We start from the raw sequence: 24,299 nt of genomic DNA, 5'->3' as shown, positions 1-24,299 counted from the left end.
CCCTTAATTTAATTTATTGTTTCGATTTGTCAGTTAGTTAAAAAATATTATATTATAGTCCCTTAAAACGATTCTGTTAGTCAAATTGATCCATTCCATTAAATTTTAAGAAAAAATATTAAATTATACATATGTGACTGTCTACTTGACAGGATTTTATCTTACCTCGATTTTTTTGTTTTGTTTACTTTCAATTTATTCTTATTTGTTATTAAACATTTCTTATTAAACATGTAAAATACTATAGTAATCCTAATTTGATTTCATCGGATCTTCTTCTTTCTGTCCTCTCTTCCCAAAATCCACAATCTCCTTAGATTTTTTTTTCTTTCTCTATTTCTCACAAAACTCTACGATTTTTGTTCTATTTGATTGCAGATTACTCTTGCTTACACTTTTCAACACATCGAGCTAAAATTTTCAATTTCTTGCTTCTGATTGTCATTATTCACAATTTTAAGAAAAAGAATTATGGTAGCAGTGACGCTACATCTGGTTTAACCTCAAGTCTTTCATTTACACCCGTACATGTTAGCTTTATCTATTATTGTTTTTGTAGATTTTATCTTGCTATGTAGCTGCATTAATAGGATTGGCGTTGTTTTTTGTGTGTAAAAATGGTTATTGAAAACTAGTAATATTGTGATGTTTTAGTTTTGTAATTCTGGATCTGGTTTCTACATTGATGTTGTGATCTTCTCAATCCAAGCCTGATGGTAATTTCCTCCTCTCACTTTCTCTCTCTATCACCTTCACATTCTGTAATTTGCATTGTTGATTCATAAATATTTATTTTGGGTTTGGTTCAAAATTTGTTCTTTCTGAATTTTGTTTTATAATTTGTGTAAACCCTATATTAACTTGTAAATTTTAAAACTCAATTGCATAGGGCACAGGCTAAACAAATATTTTTCTTGTTTTTCTTTGTTTGAGTATTTACTTCAAGAATCGATTACTTTTAATATTAGATAATATTGAAATATTTTATTATATGCTTTTGTTATTTGATATTGTTTTCTTTTTCCAATATAATTTTGTGATATTATATGCTTTTAAGTTGTTTGATTACTCCTAATGGATTTCTTTTTCCAATATAAGGATTGGTGATAAGGATTCCAAGGATGCAGAGGATAATGATTTTAAGGTTACAAATTAGAAGTCTGGTAGAAACATGGATGGAGAAGAATGTGATTTGGTAGATTCTGATTTTTCTGTTATTTGTATAATATGTATAAAAATTTAGAGAGATACTGATTTTTGTAATGTATTTTTGTGTAAATTAGTTGTTTTTGAATAAAATTCTACACAGTAATCATTACAATGCTATGAGATTTATTGTTTAGGAATGAAATTATATTATGTAATTATATCCTGATTTGGTCCTTAAATAATTATAAGATTTTAATTTAATCCCTGATAAAATTGTTGACTCACTATATTAACTTTTACCACGCTGTCATGCCACGTATATACAACTTAATGTCTTTTTATAAAATTTAACAGAATGAACCAACTTAACTAACAAAACAGTTTTAAGAAACTAACTTGTAACATTTTTTTAGATAAATAACTAAAATAAAATATTAAATTAAATTAAAAGATTTTATAACTAATTATACCTTTAAAAAATATTTGTGCAATATCATATCACATCATTAACGTAAACTCTAAAACAAACAACAAACAACAAAAGTGTTAAAAAAAATACACCAATAAAACAAAATATAATGATAATAACAACAATAAATAGAGTGATGTCAAAATATAAAAACAAGGCAAAACACAATATCATTAAAAACAACTCCTCACACCTTAGCATAATCTCAATCAAATTGTCTTATTTTCTTTCTACTACAATTTATCATGTACCTGTTGATTTAATTTATGCTGATGTGTGGGGTCCTGCTTATATGATCTCTTCATAGGGTTTAAGAATCTTCTAACTTGTGTGGATGCATTCACCAATAAATCTAATCACACTTTAGAACATATAATACTTTTAAGTTTGCCAATCATTCAAGAGAATGTATTTTTAAAAAATTGATATTGTGAATGTACTAAATGGATACAAACATATAACTTTAAGACCTAAATTAGTTAATGTCTTTCGGGTCTTGAGTATTTAGAGGGGAGAGTAATTGTGATAGTATTGAGTCGGTTTGATATTTAAGAGGAAAAAAAAGAAGAAGAAAATTTTTGGTTTGATTTAGCTTTTTCAAAATTTTATCATGAAATCAAAATCAAATGAGATGAAAGATGAGTTGGCTTGATTCGTTTTAATTGGGTTGACATTTATTTTTAAATTAGATTTTTCATATTATAAAAAAAAATTAATATATTTTTTAATCATGTATTCTAATTTTAGAATTTATTTTGGTCTCTTAATTTAAAAAAGTTCATATTGATCTCCTAACTGTTTAAAATGTGTCGTGTTAATTCTTTTTATTTAAATAACGATCAATTTAGTGATCAATTTTGAGACATTCCATTGTTAGTTAGATGAAAAGGATTAACATGATATGTCTTGAAGAGTTAATGAATCAATATGAATCGTTTTGAATTAATGGACCAAAATAAAACCTGAAATTAATATATGAGAAAAAAAAAATATAAAATAAAAAAAATAATATATGAATTGCAATAAAAAATAGTATGTAATGATCCAAAACAAACATACTATAATATCTTTTTAAGATGACACATTCTAAAATACAAGAAATAAAATACAGGGTTAAATATGTTTTTGATCCTCGTAAATATTATTATTTCACTTTTAATCTCTCAAAATATGATTCTCTTAATATCTTATGTCCATATTTTTTGTCTCTCCTATTAACGTGTGTTAACAGAAACTGATGTGGCACGTCACGTTAAATTTTTTTGGTGATTGAACACACACATTGCATCCTAACATGTCAAAAATGCTGACGACATGACATGCCACATAACTAAGGTCAATACCATACTTGAATCTATAAAAACTCGTAATTAATTGATAGCTAAAATCATACCTAATTTGTTGCAAATTCAAAAATCAGAAAATTTATCCAATTCTACTATTAAGATGATTTTAGTAGAGCCACCATATATAATATTTCTCATCATAGCTGATGTTAGTGGTTAACTTTATAGCTGGACAACAAGATCATAAAAGAAAGTATTGTATTCTTTTGCTATTAAAAAAATCAATTGATTGAATATCTTCATGTATGTATAAACATTTGGGTTGTTCATGGTATGATTTTATGAGAAAATTGAACCGAACCAAACCAAATCATAGTGTAAGTTTACTCGAACCGAACTGAACCGTTTTAATTTACTTAGAACGAAACCGAACAAAAACTATTGGTTTGATATACCGTTTAGAAATTCTGAACCGTACTTGACCGTTAGAAGATAATTTTTACAAACAAAACCGTAAAAAAAAAATATTTTGTTAAAATTTAAAACTATTTTTCATTTTCAATTTCGGTTTGGTTCGGTTCAGTTCGGTTTCAATTTTGATTTGATTCTAGAACCGTTAGTACAATATGGTTCGGTTCACTAACCAAAGATAACAGTTCAGTTATTTTAACTTCAATTCAATTTAGTTCGGCGGTTCGGTTCAGTTCATAGTTTTTTTAACACCCCTAATAAACATTATATTTATCTTCATGCATGAACATATTTTCTTCTTCTTGAAAACATGAACATAACATCTCCATCGAATTCTTCATGCGTGCATGCATGAACATATTCAATGTTAAACAGATATAGAGAAGCATATATATATATAGGTCTAATTGAGAATCAAAGTGTAATTTCATTAATATTATTTTCTTCAACTATCAAGCATTAAGCTTTAATTTGACTTGATCAAAGTGATTCATACTATGTGAGAAATTTCCCTGCAATTATATAGGACTCATTAAGCTTTAATAGTGTAACATCATAAGATAATGTTTAAGTGTGTGTGTTAAATATCATCTTGGTGATTAGAGTTTGATTTTATATGGTAATCTACAATCTAATCTCCGATAAAAAATTATTATTACAACGATATAAACGATGATTAGATTTCTTTATAATCATTAATGTTGTAGTTGAAAAGACTGCATTTTTTTAGAATCGGAATTCTTGCAATGAATTTAGTAGAGATTAGCTACAACTTTAACTATTAATTAACTATGATTTTTTATGAATTCAAATATGGTGTTAAGCTTATCCGTGTGGCATGCCACATCAGCATCTTTAACATGATGTCAATGTCTATGTACGTCCGGTCACCAAAAAACTTCCACGTGATGTACCACGTCAATAGACGTTGACAGGAAGGACAAAAGTGTGGACGAAAAATATTAAAAGGATGATTCTTTTAAAGAATTTTTTTAAAGAAATTATAGGTGAAAATAACAAATATTATGAAGACCAAAAACATATTTAACCCTAAAATATATAATATAATGATTTGGTTTAAATTTTGGATGATAGTTTAAAGTTGCATATCAACAACTATAGAGGTTAGGTTTGTTTCGTTTGGTTTTATAAGACTTTTGAACAAAGAAAAAAATCAAATTAAATTAATTAATTTGAATTGGATTTTTAAATTTATTTGATCATGATTTTTTCTCACACCTTTATCTAATATTTTAAAAATCAGACCAAATTGCCCGATTCAATCGATTTGACTGCAAATCGAAGCCAAATTCTATCCGACCAACCTAATAAAATTGTCGGTGGATCAAAATAAATCTAAAATAATAAAAATCAGACTAACCGCCTAAAAACTATGTTATTAAAGAATCAGTTTTATGAAACCGCTCGATCTAAAAAAATGTACGAAACTGACCGATTTTTTTTTTAAATTAGTATGTTAGTAGAACAACTTAAAACACCCACTTCTTAAAAAAAAAACTATTGTTTCTTTTACCATCATAATTTTTTAAATTTTTTTTTATCACACCGTCATAAATTTTTTTACCTTCAACTCCGCTCCATCATCATTACACGTTCTCTTTCGAACATAAATATGTCATCAATTCAACTATTTTACTATATATGTTATTCATCTTGTTGTATTAAGTTTGTAATGAATTTTTTAAATACATATTTTATAAATTGTGAATATATGATCATGTATTACTTATTTATGAAGTTTAATTCAATATTAATAATTTATTTATTTCATAAATGACCGAAAATTATTAAGGTCTCTAAACAGAAAAATCATTGACAAATACCCTATCTAATCTTTATTATAAATTAAAATTTATTGAACAACTCATATATTTGATTTATATATAATTAAGTTATATTAGTTATATAAAAATCTAAAAGTATTTTTTTTAATAGTATAAATTAAAGAGAGTAATATTTTATGAGTTGTTTTTGGATATTGAAAGTGGCATGGCATATGGTTGGGCCAAACTTGGGCCAATGAATTATGAATATAGTCCTATAGTATCATACACTGCAATGCATTAATTGTTGTCTATGTATTCTGACAGAAATTTAGAGTGGTCCTTTACGATCAAAAGAAAAATGCAAGAGTTTGCTTGCTAGGATCTTAAAACTTGTGGACTGTAATTTCAACATCATTGCTCAAATTGTTAGAACCCTACGCTTTTTCTTCTCTCTGTAAATCACATGACTTTGTTGTCTTTAAATAATAAATTATTTTGTTTATACATAACAAGTGTCACTTCTTTTACGGTTGTTTTGTTAGGTAACAGTGAAGTGAGCTGTAGCTACTCAGTTTCGTTGTTTTGGTCATTTTAGACTAGTTTGTAATGGGAGCACTTCAATAATGATCAATATTAAGTTAAATAACAATTTTATTTAAAATTAAAATTTAACTATAATATTAATTTATTTATTTTAAAATTAAATAGTTTTAGTCCATCTCTCGTATTTTATATTTAATATTGTTGAGTCTATTTAAAAAATAACACGTTATTTATAAAACATGAAAAGTTATTATGTAAATTTTTGTAAAATTTTAAAGATAAGATATATAAATTACATGTTATAAAAAATAAAATGTTATCAATTTTAAGGTGAGTACAGACAATATTTATTTATATTTATTTATTCATATAAATAAATTATTAATATTTATAAATAATAATTTGTATAAAAGATTTTAATCAATTTTTAGTGTAAAAGATTTTAAAATTAAAAATGTCATTTGTGGAAAATACAAATGTAGGGGTGACTAATAAAATTCTCAAAATTTTCAAATAAAAATCTGATTTGGTCTTTTTTGGGCTTAATAAGGCAGAATATTGCGGTGTATAATATGGCTCTGACCGTATTGCTCGTTGCGTATTCCGTTTTTTTTTGTTTTTGTATTTCAACAATACAACGTCATAAATATTTTTTTTTATTTTATAATTTCAATCTTTTAATGGGTTTTAATCTTTTATCAAGGACCGAAATTCGCAAAATGTAACATTTTCTTGTAAATAAAATACCTGGCAGCATTTTTACTGTATTTTTTTCATTAATATGGTACATACTGCATTTTCCCACACTTTCAAAGATGCAGTAGGCTAAAATGCATTTGTTATTTTTGTATTTGCAATAATAAATCTAGATAGAATCTTTAGAGCTATTGAGGATTTAAGTGAGTTCTTCACGACTATATATGTATTTTTAATTAAGATTGAACTTTTTATTATTTTAATTTTTTTAAAGGTATTCATTAAGATAAATTTTGTTAATATTGACTTTTTTGGTAGATATTTTTAATAAAATCTGATGTATTATTATGATCACAAAGTATAGGACGATAATTTTGTACTATTATAATTATCATCTGTGCTGATACAACAAATGAAATAAGATACGTGCAACAAACAAGTGTTTTGTTGTCAGAGAGGATAATATTATAAGAAGAATGATAATTCAACTATTACATGTATCAAAATTGCCTAATGTTATTTTTGATTGATATAGGTGCCTAGTGGTGGTGGGATGGTGGTTGGTGTGTTAGAGTTATATGTGATATTCACAATTGTGGTCTAGCAAAAACATTAGACGATCATGATATCATCTACCGTTTGAAAATGGATTCAATACAATTTGTAAATGATATGATAAAGTAGCATATGAGACTGAGATTTATCCTAGAATATTTAAAAAAGTGTCATAGAAGTGTACACAACATGAGATACATACCCTTATACTATGGAAAATACCTACACAAAAATAAAATAATGTGGGCGTTTTATCTATAATGAGGTGTATTTATATAAGACAAGATATATGGAGGATCTATATGTCGTAGATAATATATTTTGGGCACATCCTGATTCAATAAAGTTTCTGAATATGCTTAATTTGGTTATGATTTTCTACTCCACAAACAAAATCAATAAGCATTGGCTCTCAATAGATTGTTGGTGTTACATTGACATAGCTGACATTCTCTATTGGGTTTGATTACTTAGAACATGAACAAGAAGCAAATTTCACATGGGCCCTAGAGAAGCTTGGGGAGTTGTTTAGATATGAGAACTTGATTTCCAAGGTTAAGGTGACTGGTCGGTAACTTGTGTTGGACATGTGACTTCGCACACAGGGGGATTTGTGTGGTTAAGAAAAACTTGGATTTGAAAAAATTTGAGATTTAAAATCAGAGTATTACAACATTTTTAGAAAATTAGAGTTATGCAACGGAAAATAAAATTGCGGAAATAAAAGGTTAAGGAAAGAGAAAAAGAGATTCGACCAAAAGAGAAAAAGACCTAATTCTATCCTCAATATTTATTCTTGAGAGTATCCAATAAACTTAAGAGTTTTTAGTAGGTTAAACTCTCGAACCCTCTTATACAAGAAAAAATATATTTATTGATAACTTCCAACCAAACAGTAAACACGGGAGATAAGCGGCGAGTCTTTCTTCCAAACGGAAGATCAACGATGTTAGTCTACTTTCCACAAAAATCTTGGAACGGTTAGTCTTCAAGCTTCAGACAAACATTGGGAGCATTTGACACCAGAATGAGCTCTCAAACCTAAAGCTTGGTTTTATATCGGGCTAACTAATAACTTGTGGGATTTTACCATCGAGTTGATCTCGAACCAAAATAAGCTTTTAACATTGGGTTGAGCTTTAACCTAAACTTGGTTTATCCTGGGCTAACCAAGAACACTTGAGATTTTATCACGGGATAATCTCAAACCTAAACAAGAGACTTGATCACACAAATCCCAAACCTAAGCTTTTTATGAGTTTTTCTTCGAACCCAAACAAACAATACCTAAGTGGACAAAATGTTCAACCAAGATATAAATGAAAGTTCCTTGGTGAACTTACAAAACTACCTTTATATAATTACATTTACCTCAATCGTAAATGTAGCCATCAGCTTTGTCCGAATCTTCTTCTTTGGATTCTGAGTCATCCCATGTAGCCATCAGCCCCTTCTTGCCTTTAGAAAAATTATTTTTAGGCTTTCTGTCCTTTTTCAGCTTAGGACAATCATTTTTGTAGTGGTCTGGCTCCTTGTATTCAAATCAAATAACTTCATTTTTAGAACCTTGCTTCTTCTGTCCAGACGGAGAATCGAAATGACCAACAATCCTTCTGGCTCCTCTGAACTTCCCTAGCACATTCTGCCTGTGTTTCTAGAGTCTGTTGACCCTCTTAGAAATCAAAGACAACTCATCATCATCATCTGAGTCTTCATCAGAACCTTCTGATTCTTCCTCAGCTTGATATGCTCTTGTATTCTTAGGCTTAGACTTTAGTGCAACAGATTTACCTCGCTTCTGAGGTTCATCTTCCTCGAGCTCAATCTCGTGACTTCTTAAAGAACTAACAAGTTCTTCAAGACTAATACTGTTAAGATCCTTTTCCATCTTCAAAGCAGTTACCATAGGTACCCATTTTAGGAAGATTTCTGATAATCTTCTTGACATCATCAGCTGTAGAGTATCCTTTGTCTAGAACTTTCAGTCCTGCAACAAGCATCTGAAACCTTGAGAACATAGTCTCAACTGTTTCATCATCATCCATTATGAATGCTTCATACTTCGGGATTAAGGCCAAGGATTTTGTTTTCTTTACTTGAGCATTCCCCTCAGAGTCATCCTTAGAGAGTCGAAAATAAATTTAGCAAATTCTTTGTTTGTTATCTTCTCATACTCAGTATAAGAAATGAAATTTATCAATATAGTTCTGGTCTTATGATTATTTTTGAAATCTTTATCCCGTTGATCAGTCATAGCACTTCTTGTTATATTATTTCCTTCAACATTAACTGGGTGAATGTAGCCATCGACTACAAGATCCTAGAGATCAACATCGTAATCAAGAAAGAAACTTTCTATTATATATTTCCAATAATCAAATTTCTCACCATCAAAGGTTGGTGGTTTTGTATTGTAGTGATCTCTCTCATTATTGTTAACAATGTTAGTAGCAGCCATTGTTTCTCACACAAACTAGATCAGTACTGAACACAGTGAAGTGTTGATAAATCTTTTATCACAATCAGAACTAGAGCTCTGATGCCAATTAAAGATGTGAAGAACACAAGAAAGGGGGTTTGAATTGGGTTTTACAAAACAAAATCTTTTTACCAACTCAAGAACACCACTTAAATGTTAATAACAAAGAGATAAAAACACAAGTATTTTTATCCCGGTTCGGTTGAAACTCAAAGATACCCCAGTCCACCCGCCAAGGTGATTTTATCTTATACACAAGGACTTAATCCACTATAATCAACTGATTATAATAATCACAAAGAATAACCTTCTTTGTCTTCTCAAGGATCCGACTATACCCTAGTATAAGGACTCGCAAAGAACAACTTTCTTTGTCTTCTCAAGGATCAGACTACACCCCTGTCGTGGGGAAGAATCGGAGACCAGGCTATTGATTAGACTTGACTCATGAATCAAAATATCACCATCGAACTTTAATTTATCCAAGGGAAGGGGAAAAGATTAAAAAATAACCTAATATGTATATGCAAAGCTAGAAGATTAAACTTAAGTTAAGCAAAAAAAGGGAGGGGGGAGATTCTAAGGCACGAGGGTGTGTTATAAAAAGGGAAGGTATTAGCACCCTAATCATCTGTAGTACTCTACAGAAACCTTTTAAATATATGTGTTTAGTTTAAAGTTATTTTCTATTTGATTGAGGATATGATAAAAAGAACATCTTTTTATTGTTTGATGATTTAGAAAGACATTGAGTCGTATGCCTACGTACTCGTGAAGGATCAAAACCTCTTAGTTCGAGTTTAAAAATAAGAAGGGATTTGTTGGGGTTGATTTTATGAGAAAGAGACAAATTGTCATCTTAAGGAGAGAACTCACTTTTAAACCACCACAAACATGTGGAAGATAGATCTTTTCATTAAATTGAAAGAAGGGCTCTAACTTGGATATATAATCAACAAGTATGCCACATGCCTCTTCCAAATGGAAAATAATCAATATCAATCTCAACAATGTTATAGGGTAGGATATTTAAATCTCATCTAGGGATAAGTCATGTCTAATCCTCTTATGAAAAGGTTTTAAACATGGAAAAGGCAAAGTGGCAAAAGGGTTTGAACTAAGTTTGTTTTTTTAGATCTTATGAAAAAATCTTTGAATATGCTTAAGTGTTTTGAAGCACTTGATTAAGAAATAAAAGGGAAAACAATTACCTAAGTCAAAGTTTATTATGAAAGTGGTTATATAAAGGAGAGAGAGAGAGAGAGAGAGAGAGAGAGAGAGAGAGAGAGAGAGAGAGAGAGAGAATCCTAAGATTTACATTGAGGGGAGCCTAATATTGTATCTAGAAGTTTTGGATTAAGAGGATGCAAATTTGTATAGGATTCAGATGAGCACACACATTCAAAATGACAAGAATGTCATGATTCCTTTCCCTTGGATATAAATAATAACAAGGTTGAACATGCATTAATATTAAGGTACAAAATATGGCTAAATACAATGGCAATCACAAGGTGAGTGAGGTATGGATGACAATATTGATCATGGTTTTTAGGCATTGAAATAAACGTAAACAAGACATGATGAATTTTCACATGACATCACAAGACACAACACATTGATAGTGAAGACAAAATCATATTTGACACGGTAAAGGCATTCATTAGTACATGGTAAACACTGTAGCACCTCAAATTTGCACCTATCATTGTACATACATTTTCATATTAGGTCATAGCATATCATGGTCCATTGCATAGCATTACATTGCCCCCAGTTGCCTCAAATGCAAGCAAGTCAAGAATTAGGTCAAACTGATCAGGAGATCAGTCAACCAACCAAGCAAGGTTGTTTCTCAAGGAGCCAAGGCTCTAGGTTTTGTCCAACATGTTCACATGACTTGGAGGTCCATTTGAAGTGTTTAAGTCAAGGGTTGGAGGCTCAGAGGTCATCAGTTCATGCACAGTCGGTCAGAAGCCCTAGAAAAGTCAAACTTGGTCAACTGTGGTTGATTTTTTGGTTTTGATGGATGGAAATGGTTTGAGAGAGCTTATTCATGCCCCAATAGGTCTCATATGTCATGACAATCAACATCATTGAAGAATCTGAAGCCAATCAGAAAATTTCCAAAAATAGAAACTGGACCTGTAATTTTAACTGCCAAAAATGGAAACTTCTTGATCCCAAACTTACATCATGATACAAGCTTCAAATGAATTTTTGCCCAACATGAAAGTTGAAGATCTTGTTCTCCCATTTCCAAAAAGTCCAAGAACTCTCAATTCCCATGTATGGTTGTCAAGATATGATCAATTCATTTTCACAAAATCTTGAACTTCAAAAGGCCATATCTCTCAAACCATTTGGCCAATTTTGGTGGGGTTTTTTCCTACAAACCACATTTAATCTCCTCTTTCCAAAAATGTAAATTTCATGTGCTAAAACATTGCCAATCAAAATGGCACTTTTGGACCTAGCATGTTTGAATTTCAAGTGAAGCAAAATTTTGACTTTTTAAAGTAAGCCTTTTCCATCGCTTTGACCAATTGGAATGGATTACAAATCATATTTGAGACTTGCTTGAGCCCATTTTCGTGCACTGTAGTTGCACCCCCATGCATTTTAAGTGGTTTTAGCATTTTGTCCAAAATATCCATTTTCACTAATTAGGAAGATTTGGCTTAAGGATGGTTAGTGGAATTCATTAACAGAGAGTACATATAGATAATCAAAACAGAAAAATCACATCAGCATCCACTCTTACTCAAACTTAGATCTAAAAAGGAAAACCCTCCCAATTTTCCAACTGGCTTTTCTCTGCATTTTTCTCCAAGAGCAGCACCACTTCTTCTTTGATTCACCATTCAAGAGCATATTGGGAGTGATTTGAAGCAAGGATTCACTACTGTTGCAGCCAAATCATGACTGTCAAGCCCAACCACTTCTCATGACAGCTGCGGATTGGAGCGGCCTCGTGTACATCTGAGCTTCATCTCTTCATTCTTTCATACATACAGACCACAAGGGGTATCTGTTTCGCCTCTTTGCAACCAAACGACCACAACCCAACTCTGCTCTTCAAATCAGGTATGGTTTTTCGAATCTCTCATTTTCCAAAACCATGTTATGCGTTATGAAGGTCTTGCAATGCTGATTGTTTTAAGCTTTACATCATCGAAAATGGTTGCATATTAAGGAAGTTATGTTGCCTTAAAGTTTCATGTATGAAATTTGATCTCTCTTGTGAGCATGATTCTATGATTTTGTTTGCTGTAATATTGATGAGCATGGAGTGTTGATTCGAATGCCCTATTTGATTTCACTTTCTGGGCACTAAAAAATTTCACGAGTTGTTGAGAGGATGAAGTACTGTAGCGCAAACCCTAATTTCTGTTTTAGTCTGCCCAGAATTTTCTCATCAAAATGCGTTGGTTGCTGTTGCCTTTTGCTTGTATGGCTGTACTATTCAATTAACATGAAGCCAATGCCCCCCTGCCACGACTTCTATTTGCTGCACGCCGTTTTGCTTAAATTCCTATTTATTACAAGTATGCCACCGTGACTACTAGGACCACTAAATCATGTTCAACTTATTTTTCTTTCTAATATTTATTTCATTTGATTACTCCAAATTGTAAAAATCATAAATCATCCATTTCAATTCCAAATTCAGTGGGAATTTTTGCATCACCTTCATCTTGAGCTCTAATATTTTATCATGATTTTTAATGAATTTTCTGATCATTAGTTTTTGTTTGGCATTAGGATTTGTAACATGTGACCAAATATTGTACATCTTGCCAAAACCATTGTGAAATTGTGATGATACATCCATTTGATCTGAAATTTTTTGTGCTTAATCTACACTCATCCATGTTTATTTTGATGTAAAGATCATGATTTTATCCTACGTGGTTTGAGAGTTGTGATTTTTTGAAGTAGGGTGTGACAACTTGTGTCACACCAATGATATGCCATTTCATGATTTTTGATGACATGCTTCCTGGCCTCCAATTAATGTGAAATTTTGCATGAACCTTCTCTCATATGTCTAGTTTATGTGTGAATTTTCTTGGATTTAATTATGCCATTTCCTATTTGTTTGAGATTTTTCTCCCCTGTCTAGTCAAATGTTGACTTTGTGTGATACATGTTGCCATTCCATTTGAGAAATTCTCATACTTTATTGGATGATCATGAAATTCCACATGTGCATACTAGACATCTTAAGCTTTGCATTGGTGTTAATCCCATTCATTTCTCATCTGTTTTCATTTAGTTATGATTTTTTGAAGTTGATACATGTTTGTTTGACTTCTTCGTGCTTGCTTGAATTGGTTTTGACTTTCTGATTTTAATTGACCATCTTCCCATGATCCAATTGAGCTGAAATTTCATATGCATGTCATGTTATGGATTTTGTTTGAGCATGAATTATTTGGTGATTTTTTTGGGATTGATTATGTTTGGTTTTGAGCTAAGTCTTGTTGTTGACTTCATTAAGCATGTTCAAATTTGCTTTGACTTTATGATTTTCATTGACTGCCTTCCACTTGTCCAAATGCAATGAAATTTGACATGCTTACCATGCTAGGTGTTAGGATTGAACATGAATTGTTTGATGATTTTTGAAAATGTTTGAGTTGACTTTTGATGCAAGTCATTCTGGTTGACTTCTTTGAGCTTTCATTTGCCATGCTTTGGTTTCCTTTGCTTGTGAATTGATGATGATGCATGATATGAACATGAACCCAATTGTGCTTGCTTCTTAAATGTTTGAACATGATTTGGGTTGCTTGCCCTTTGCTGTTTTGCCTTTTTCATTCTCTTTTGACCCTAGGCTTGCCCTAGTGGTCCAGTTACTCACTTTTGAGCTTGTGTTTTCAGGTTGAACACCCAGTGACCAATGAGATTAATTTCTTTTGTTTGAGCTTGCTTGAATGTCATTGAGCTAACCTTTGTTTTGTAGGTGGCTTGGCTCATGTGTTTGAGTCTTGTGCCTTGCACATCTGATTACCTGATTTGTCTGTGGATTCCATTCCTTTTGATTTGACTGTTGAACTGTATACTGATTGGTTTGACTATTTCAGGTACCCTTAGTTGCTTAAGTTCTTTGAACTTGCTTTGCTTTGCTATTTAGCAACTTGCTTGAGGTATAATCCCTTAATCTTCATGTAGTCTGGAAGACCTGGCCTGTTACTTGGCCAGGCAACTGTCTGAAGTCCTCCTTAAGAGGCAATGTTTGTGTATGTTTAAATCTTGTCCTTGTACAGAGTCAAAGACCTCCTAAGTGAAGAGGCAATTGGCAGAACCAAGGGATAAGCAACCTATCCCCTGCTATTCAGTGTGTCTTCTGTTTTGCTCACACCACTGTGTTGATGCATTACAGATAAAAACCCAAGATCTTGTGCAATTGCACAGTTGAGTCAGTATCAAATGTGTAGAAGGGTTCCCACTTTCTGAACCCACACATTCTTGTCAAATGCTCTCCCTGGCCAGGGATAAGAGCAATGAGGCACACCCCTCATCTCCTTTCATCTGCTTCACCTTGGCTCTCAATGTCAAGGTTAAGAGCACCTACTACCCAGTTCCAGAGGTTTGTTTGTTGAGGTTGATATGACCCCTTGACTAAAACCTAACCCTTGTTTGAGCCTCTTGTGTGCATATAGTGTGTGCTACCTGTGCTTGTATGTTTGTTTGACTTGCTTCCTGTGCAAGTTAGGTTTAGTTTAGACTAATCCTTGTTTGCTTTCGCCCTCGTTGCGATCCTTTTTCTCGCCCTCGTTGCGATCGAGCCTTTTCCTTTCTCTCGCCCTCGTTGCGATCGAGCCTTTTCCTTTCTCTCGCCCTCGTTGCGATCGAGCCTTTTCCTTTCTCTCGCCCTCGTTGCGATCGAGCCTTTTCCTTTCTCTCGCCCTCGTTGCGATCGAGACTTTCCTTTTCTCTTGCCCTAGTTGCAATCGAGACCTTTGTCCCTCCGTAGCCGAACTACGGCAACTCTGATTCTCATGTCCAGATGAGATACGTAGGCACGAGATGCGATGTCTTGTCGAGTTTGACTAACCACTAACATCTTATTCTTTTCTCTCACCCCTGTTGTGATTGAGACCTCCCCTTTCTCTTGCCCTAGTTGCAATCGAGACCCTCCTTGCTTCCTGTGCAAGTTAGGTGTGTGTGTGGCTTGCTTCCTGTGCAAGTCATGTCTAGGATAGGTTGGCCCTTGTGCCAGTTAGCTAGAAACCTTAACTTAGGGTTGACTTTGCATGACAACATCTAGGCTCGAGTCGTAGTCTCCCTAGTGTTGTGTCTCCCTCTGTTATCTGGTTAGGCTAGATCCTTTATCCCTGCGTAGGGGAACTACATCGCCCTGATCTTCATACCAGATGAAGTATGTAGGCAGGAGATTGAGCTGATCTCTCCGGGCGCTTTTTTTTCTTTTTGTGTGTGTTGTTCGACAGTTGCTAGGCTCGAGTGCCTGACTCCTTAGCAATTCGTTGTCTGTTTGTTTGAGTGTGTGCTTGACAGTTATAGGCTCGAGTCCCCGACTCCCTATTAGCTTGTTGTGTTGTTATGTGCTTGGAAGCCGATGTAAGTCCATCGAGTGGCATTTGGGTTCCAGTGTGTGTGTGTTTTGGTTCGGATGCCGATATAAGTCCAGTGATTGGCAGTCGGGCTCCATGTTTGCCTGTGTGTGCCTTGTTTGTGTTTGTGTGCGCGTCAGCCGAGCTACGAATGCTCTGATTCTTCTCTCGTCCGAGAAGATACGTATGCATAGGATGCGATATCCTAGCAAGCATGTGTCGTTTCCCCAGTCCGAACTACTTCGACTCTGATGTCTATGCCTGATAGACTAAGTAGGCCCAGGATGCGATATCCTGCCGAGTCAGTTTCAGTCAGTTTCTTGTGTCTCTTTCAGCCAGTGTGTGTGTGTGTGAGCAGTGTTTAGCAACCATTTATCCTTCCTTTTGTGCGTGGATCCCGTAGAGTACTACGGATGCGTAGGGGTGCTAATACCTTCCCTTCGCATAACCGACTCCCGAACCCATCCTCTTTGGTCGCGAGACCATGTTCTTTTCCTAGGTTTACTTCGAGCGTTTCCTTTCCCTCTTTTGGGATAAATAACGCACGGTGGCGGTGTCGCATTACGCGAAAAACCGGCGGGAAAACAAGAACAACAGAGCCGCCACCGTGCGTTATTTATCCCAAAAGAGGGAAAGGAAACGCTCAGAGTAAACCTGGAAAAAGCATGGTCTCGCGACCAAAGAGAATGGGATCGGGAGTCGGTTATGCGAAGGGAAGGTATTAGCACCCCTACGCATCCGTCGTACTCGACGGGATCCACGCACAATAGGAAGGAAATTGGTTGCTAAAACGCTGCTCACACACACATAAACCGGCTGAAAGAGACACAAGAAAACAGACAAGACTGAAACTGACTCGGCAGGATATCGTATCCTGGGCCTACTTAGTCTATCAAGCATAGACATCAGAGTCTAAGTAGTTCGGACAGGGGAAACGACACATGCTCGCTAGGATGTCGCATCCTATGCATACGTATCTCCTTTGGACGAAGGAGAATCAGAGCATCCGTAGCTCGGCTGACACGCACACAAACAAATACAGGCAAAGGCAAACATGGAGCCTGAATGCCAATCACTGGACTTACATCAGCATCCGAACCCAAAAACACACACAAGGAGGCAAACGAGGAGCCTGAATGCCAATCACTGGGCTTACATCAGCATCCGAACCAAAACACACGCACACTGGAACCCGAATGCCACTCGATGGACTTACATCAGCTTCCAAGCACACAACAACACAAAACGAAGACACAGGCAGGAGAAGGGTCTCGATTGCAACTAGGGCAAGAGAAAGGGGAGGTCTCAATCGCAACGAGGGCGAGAGAAAAGAATTAGTGTTAGTTGTTAGTCAAACTCGACAAGACATCGCATCTCGTGCCTACGTATCTCATCTGGACATGAGAATCAGAGTTGCCGTAGTTCGGCTAAACTATTCCTGTTGGTTTGTGTTTTTTAAGTGGACAACGTCACTACGCAATCTACCGGATGCTCGACCTTTGGAGACTTACTCACCTGTGGTAGAAGGAGTTGACGTATCCTTAAGAGGGGATAATGTTTGTTTGTGTTTTAGGAAAGCTCAAGCAAGAAAGGAAGTCCTATACGAAGGAACCGTGCTACCTTAATTGACATGCAAACGAGACTACGCGGAGTCTAGCAAACCTAGGGGATACAATCACACCACACAAACATTACAGCATGAAATAAACACACCAACAAGGGGCTCAAACATCAGGGTTAGGCTTTAGTCGAGGGGTCATATCAACCTCAACAAACAAGCCTCTGTATCGGGGTCAGGTTAGCTCTTAACCTTGCCATTGAGGGGCTAAGGTGAAGCCAGATGAAAGGTGATGAGGGGTGTGCCTCATTGCTTCTATCTCTGGTCAGAGAGAGCATCAGACAAAGGAGCGTGGGTCCAGAATGGGGGGACCCTTCTACGCTCAGGACATAGACTCGACTGTACAATGTACAAGATCTTGGGCTTGGATCTCAATGCTACAACCATGTAATGGGAGCAAGGAGAAGACTCACAGAATAGTGGGGGATAGATTGCTTATCCCTACCTTCCACCAATTGCCTCAAATGAGGACTTTTCCTGCTTGGGACAAATATAAACATACACAAGCATTGCCTCTTAAGGAGGACTTCAGACAGTTTGCCCGGCCCGGTAACAGCCGGGTCTCCAGACTACATGAAGAAGAAAGTTCCATACCTCAATGCCAATTGCTTATAAGCAAAGCAATGCAAGTTCTTAAGAGAACTGAGCAACTAAGCGTACCTGTACAAAAGTCAAACAGAATCAGCATCCCATTCATAATCAGACAACAATATAATGACCAATTAACAATCCCAATGATGTGCATAGCACAAGTCCATGTGGACCAACATCCTACAAAACAGCCACATTAGTTTACAAGTATCAAGCAAAATATCCCAAATGTGAAACAATATCCTTAAGCCTTAACCTCTTAACCTGAAAAGCCAAAGACAAGTTCAAATGTAAGTGACAAGACCACTAGGACTAGCCTAGGGTCCAAAAGAAGGAAAAATCCTAAAACAGCAACCAATTCATGATCAAAGTCAAGCTATTTCAATAACAAAGGGATCCCAATTGGTCCCATATCCAAACTATGTACACATCTCAATCTATGCAACATGTAAGGCAAAGTGAACAAACATGGATCATATAAGAGCAACCAGCAAGATCAAACTCAAGTAAATACCAAAACAGCATGGAAAATTCCACAAAAATTGTATCCTAAACAGAGGACCTTCAACAAGCTACATGTCAATTTTCAAGCAATTTGGACTAATGGAACAATGGGAATTAATTCAACATGTCTAAGCCTGCAAAAACACAATCAAATGAAGCTACAAAATGTACATTAACTTCAATTCAATGGTAAACAGTGACATTACATGGGAAATTAGTAGGACCAAAGCCAAATGAAAGCTACACCTGTCAGGAACTATTCTACCAAATTTCATGGTCATATCATTCATCATGCTCATTCTATGCACAAAATAAGGCAAACTAGTTCAAAGGAAGCACTAAGCCTACAAACAGAATTATTGAATTCAAATCCACACCAAAATAAATCCAAAAATTCTCAAATAAATTACACCTAAACAGGGGATATTCAAGGTCTACCATGTCAAATTTGAGCTCATTTGGGCAAATGGAACCATGTCAATGAAAATCAACAAAAACAGTCACAATTTCATGCTCCAAATCACAACATCAATACATACTTCCACTTCAAAAATCCATATCTTAATGAAAACAATAAAGAAATGGATGAGACCAAAACAGGGAGGTCCTAACATGTGTCTACTTCAAGCATATCAAATTTCATGTCTATACAATACCACATGAGCATTTCTCAATCAATCTACCAACATGTATCATATGAGCTTGCATATTTGGCTAACAGAAATGAAAAATCACAATCAAATTGAAAATGCAATGTAAAATTCCACAAAAATTATCATAGCTTCCTAACATATTAATCAACCACCATGCAAAATTTCATTTCATTTCAACATGCATAGACCACTCAATTAAATCCAGCAAATTGACATCAAGAGGTGTGACACAAGTTGTCACACCTAAGTTACAAAATTCACAACTACATAACCAGGTATCAAAAATGCATGAAATTTACATGGAAATAAACCTCATCCAGTCAAGAATCATCACAAAAATTGGCAAGAATTTATTTTACATCATGTGCATTTCACAATGGAATTAGTCAAAGGTAACAAAGATGCATATGTATGAAGAAACCCTAGGTCAATATTATTTTCTACCATGCACAACTTTGACCAATAGGTCAAAAATCATCTAGACTCAACCACAAAGTCAACAAAACAATTTTCACAATTTTCTGATTTTTCTACATTTTTCTATGAATTTTTAAAGGTGCTAATGTATTTTTTAGAATTTTTGTGAATTAATTAAAATTAAGCAATGGCATTTTTGTAATTATTTGCGCGGGGGCGGTAAACGCCGTATTCAAAAATTCAAACGGATTTCCAGATCAAACAAGCATTTGCGCAGGACTCTCATCGTCTTCCCCAGAATTGCTCAAGAACACTCAAATTTCGAAACATCACCAAAACACGCAAATGAGTAGCCGTTAGAACCGTCTCAACATGAGGAACACGAATATGAACTCGATTTATCCTAACAATTCCTAAATCATGCGAATCGACCGATCTAGGGTTTTGGATCTAAACTTCGAGTCACGATTTCTTAGCCTACAGTTATCCATTCGCAATTCTAAAACCATCACCGTACTCTACCAGCAAAGGACTACATCACGCACATAATCATGGATCAAATGGTGATATTCGAATCTGGAGGTACCTGAACTTGCAGTGACGAAATCAATGGAATTGGCACGCGATTTGATGAAACAGAAACAGCATGGACTTGAGGAAGCAAGATGTGAAGCTCAGGTTTGCTCGATTGTGCTCCTAGCTCTCGGATCCGCGATTCACCATGTGAGGACCTTGAAAATGCAGCTGCGTTTGGCGCGGTTTAGGAAGCTCAAAAGCACAAACAGATGAAGTACAAGCTGATGCAAGATTGATGCAACGAGAATTCTGCAGAATGATCAAGGATTCGTGGAGTTTTGCTCGATTTTGGTTTTTGGTGTTCTTGGATGATTTGAGAGAATTGTGATGATTTTGATCTGATTTTTTGGTGAAATGAAAAATTCTGTTATGTTTATGGAAGGATTAAGCTTTTATATGATATCATAATCCATACTTAATCAAGGTAATTAACCAAATTGGAATGTTAAGCAAATTGCATTTTCACTCAAAATGGCCAAAACACCCTTCCTCTAAATCAGTCCATATATCAGCTCAAATTTGATTCAAGCAAGTCCAAAATATCACATGTGATGTGTAGAAACAAGTCCCATTTCCATTGGTCATGTATTTTGCAATTTCACCATATGGTAGAAAAATGTCCAATTTTGCATTTTCATTCTTCGAGCCAAATCTCAAATTATGAAGCCTAGCCATGAAATGATGATTCAAACATATTCCAAATGCCATTCCTGAGGTGTTGCAAAAAGTCCCATCTCAAAATTCCAAATATTTTGACATTTGGACAATTTTGCCCCTGATCTAATTTAACAGTCCAGTTGAAAAGTGACTTTTTGCATTGGCCACCTTTGGAAAAATCCAATGATTCACCCTTGAAGTACATGTCAAATGGAGTTTGTGCATATAAAGAACTTGCAATTTGGACAATCCATGTGGTAGTTATGGCCTCCTGATTACGGGTCTTTTTTGAATTTCATCTGACCATATCTTGCAAACCACCCATGGGATTTTTGAGTTCTTGGACTTTTTGGAATGGTGAGAACAAGATCTTCAACTTTCATGTTGGACAAAATTCCATTTGAAGCTTGTATGATGCAGTTATTTTGAGGAGAAAAAGTTTCCATTTTGGGCAGCTGAAATTACAGGTCGCCTGCTATTTTTGGAAACTTTCTGTCTGACCTCCAAATCTTCAACCTTGGTCTTTGGCATGTCAAATGAGACTTATATGGACATGAATGAGGCCTTTCAAACCATTTCCCACCTTCCAATCCATAAAATCGGGCACAGTTGACCACAGTTGACCACAGTTGACTTTCTAGGGTTTCTGGTTGACTGAACAATGACTGGTGACTTCTGAGCATCCAATCTTTGGCCAAACCATTTCAAAATGATCCTTGGACCATATGAGCTTGAAAAAACCAACCCTAGGGCTTTGTCTTAATGAAAATGGCACTTGCTTGCTTGATTGCCTGATTCTCCTGATCAGTTTGACCTGATTCATCAACTGAGCTTGCACTTGGGCACATGGACAATGCAATGTTATGCAGTGGACATTGTTAATGCTATGCCCTAATATGAAATGAATGTACACAATGGTAGGGTGCAAATTTGAGGTGCTACAGGCGGCTCTGTTGTTTCTTCTTTTTCCCGCCGGTTTTTCGCGTGATGCGACAAACACAACATGAATTAATTTAGGTCATGCATGCATCACATTATAAGTCTTCACAAAATAAACATTAAACTTGAATCAAAGTTCATGATAAGACCAAGCTTAAGTGGAAACCTTAATCATGCATCAAGATGCTTCAAAAGATTCATCTAAACAAAGCCCTAGGTTTCATCTAAATAATCAATCACTGATATTTTAAAACAAGGCTATTTAATCATGGTATAATGCCCAAAATATGATCATGTTTAAGCAAACAAAATGCTACCAACACCAAACAAGACCCAAACAAATATACATTGGTCACGTAAACATCTATGCTCACTTAGAACAAGGAAATAATAAAAGAAAATCCATTAAAAGGCCTAAAAACAACAAAAAATGCACTAGTTTTCTACCTAATAAAATGGTCAAAATAAATATTATTTTTGGGGATTATTTGGTGTCATCATAAAATAGACATTCTCATGAACACATAGCAAAAATAATGGGTCAAAAATGTTAATGGATCATGAAGTTATTGATATTTGAATTTATGAAGAAAAATGATTGCTACAGGAACCTTTTAAATGTATGTGTTTGGTTTAAAATTGTTTTCTATTTGATTGGGGAGATGAGAAAAAGAATATCTTTTTATTGCTTGATGATTCGGAAAGACATTGAGTATTATGCCTACGTACCCGTGAAGGATCAAAACCTCGTAGTTCGGGTTCAAAAATAAGAAGGGATTTGTTGGGGTTGATTTTATGAGAAAGAGACAAATTGTCATCTTAAGGAGAAAACTCACTTTTAAACCACCACACACATGTGGAAGATAGATCTTTGCATCAAATGTAAATAAGGGCGCTCACTTGAATATAGACTCAACAAGTATGCCACATACCTCTTCCAAATGGAAAAGAATCAATATCAATATCAACAATGTTATGGGATAGGAGATTTAAATCTCAACTAGGGATAACTCATATCTAATCCTTTTATGAAAAGGTTTTAAACATGGAAAAGCCAAAGTGGCAAAAGGGTTTGAATTAAGTTTGTTTTTTTAGGTCTTATGAAAAGATCTTTGAATATGCTTAAGTGTTTTAAAGCATTTGATTAAGAAATAAAAAGGAAAACAATGACCTAAGTCAAAGTTTATTATGAAAGTGGTTATAAGAAGGAGAGAGAGAGAGAGAGAGAGAGAGAGAGAGATGGAATCCTAAGGTTTACATTGAGGGGAACCTAATATTGTATCTAGAAGTTTTGGATTAAGGGGAAGCAAATTTGTATAGGATGCAGATGAGCACACACATGCAAAATGACAAGAATGTCATTATTCCTTTCCCTTGGATATAAACAATAACAAGGTTGAACATGTATTCACATTAAGGTACAAAATATGGCTAAATACAATGGCAATCACAAGGTGAGTGAGGTATGAATGATAATATTGATCATGGTTTTTAGGAATTGAAATAAACATAAAAAGACATGACGAATTTTCACATGACATCACAAGACACAACATATTGACAGTGAAGAAAAAATCATATTTGACACGGTAAAGACATTCGTTGGTACATGGTAAACACAACATGAATCAATTTAGGTCATGCATGCATCACATTATAAGTCTTCACAAAATAAATATTAAACTTGAATCAAAGTTCATGATAAGATCAAGCTTAAGTGGAAACCTTAATCATGCATCAAAATGCTTCAAAACAAAACCCTAGGTTTCATCTAAATAATCAATCACTAATATTTTAAAACAAGACCATTTAATCATGGTATAATGCCCAAAGTATGATCATGTTTAAGCAAAAAAAATGCTACCAACATCAAACAAGACCCAAACAAATATACATTGGTCACACAAACATCTATGATCACTTAGAACAAGGAAATAATAAAAGAAAATCCATTAAAAGGCCTAAAAATAACATAAAATGCACTAGTTTTCTACCTCATAAAAATGGTCAAAATAAATATATATATTTTTTTATTTTTCCGTGTCATCATAAAATAGACATTCTCATGAACACATGGCAAGAATGGGTCAAAAATGTTAAGGGATCATGAAGTTATTGGTATTTGAAGTTATGAAGAAAAATGATTACTACAGGAATATTTTAAACGTATGAGTTTGGTTTAAAATTGTTTTCTATTTGATTGGGGAGATGAGAAAAAGAACATCTTTTTATTGTTTGATGATTTGGAAAGACATTGAGTCTTATGCCTACGTACCCGTGAAGGATCAAAACCTCGTATTTCAGGTTCAAAAATAACAAGGGATTTGT

This window comes from Lathyrus oleraceus, chromosome 2 (genome assembly GCF_024323335.1).
Source record: "Lathyrus oleraceus cultivar Zhongwan6 chromosome 2, CAAS_Psat_ZW6_1.0, whole genome shotgun sequence".
Taxonomy (NCBI): Eukaryota; Viridiplantae; Streptophyta; class Magnoliopsida; order Fabales; family Fabaceae; genus Lathyrus; species Lathyrus oleraceus.
The sequence above is the reverse complement of the archived record's forward strand: the minus strand, read 5'-3'. Positions refer to the sequence as shown.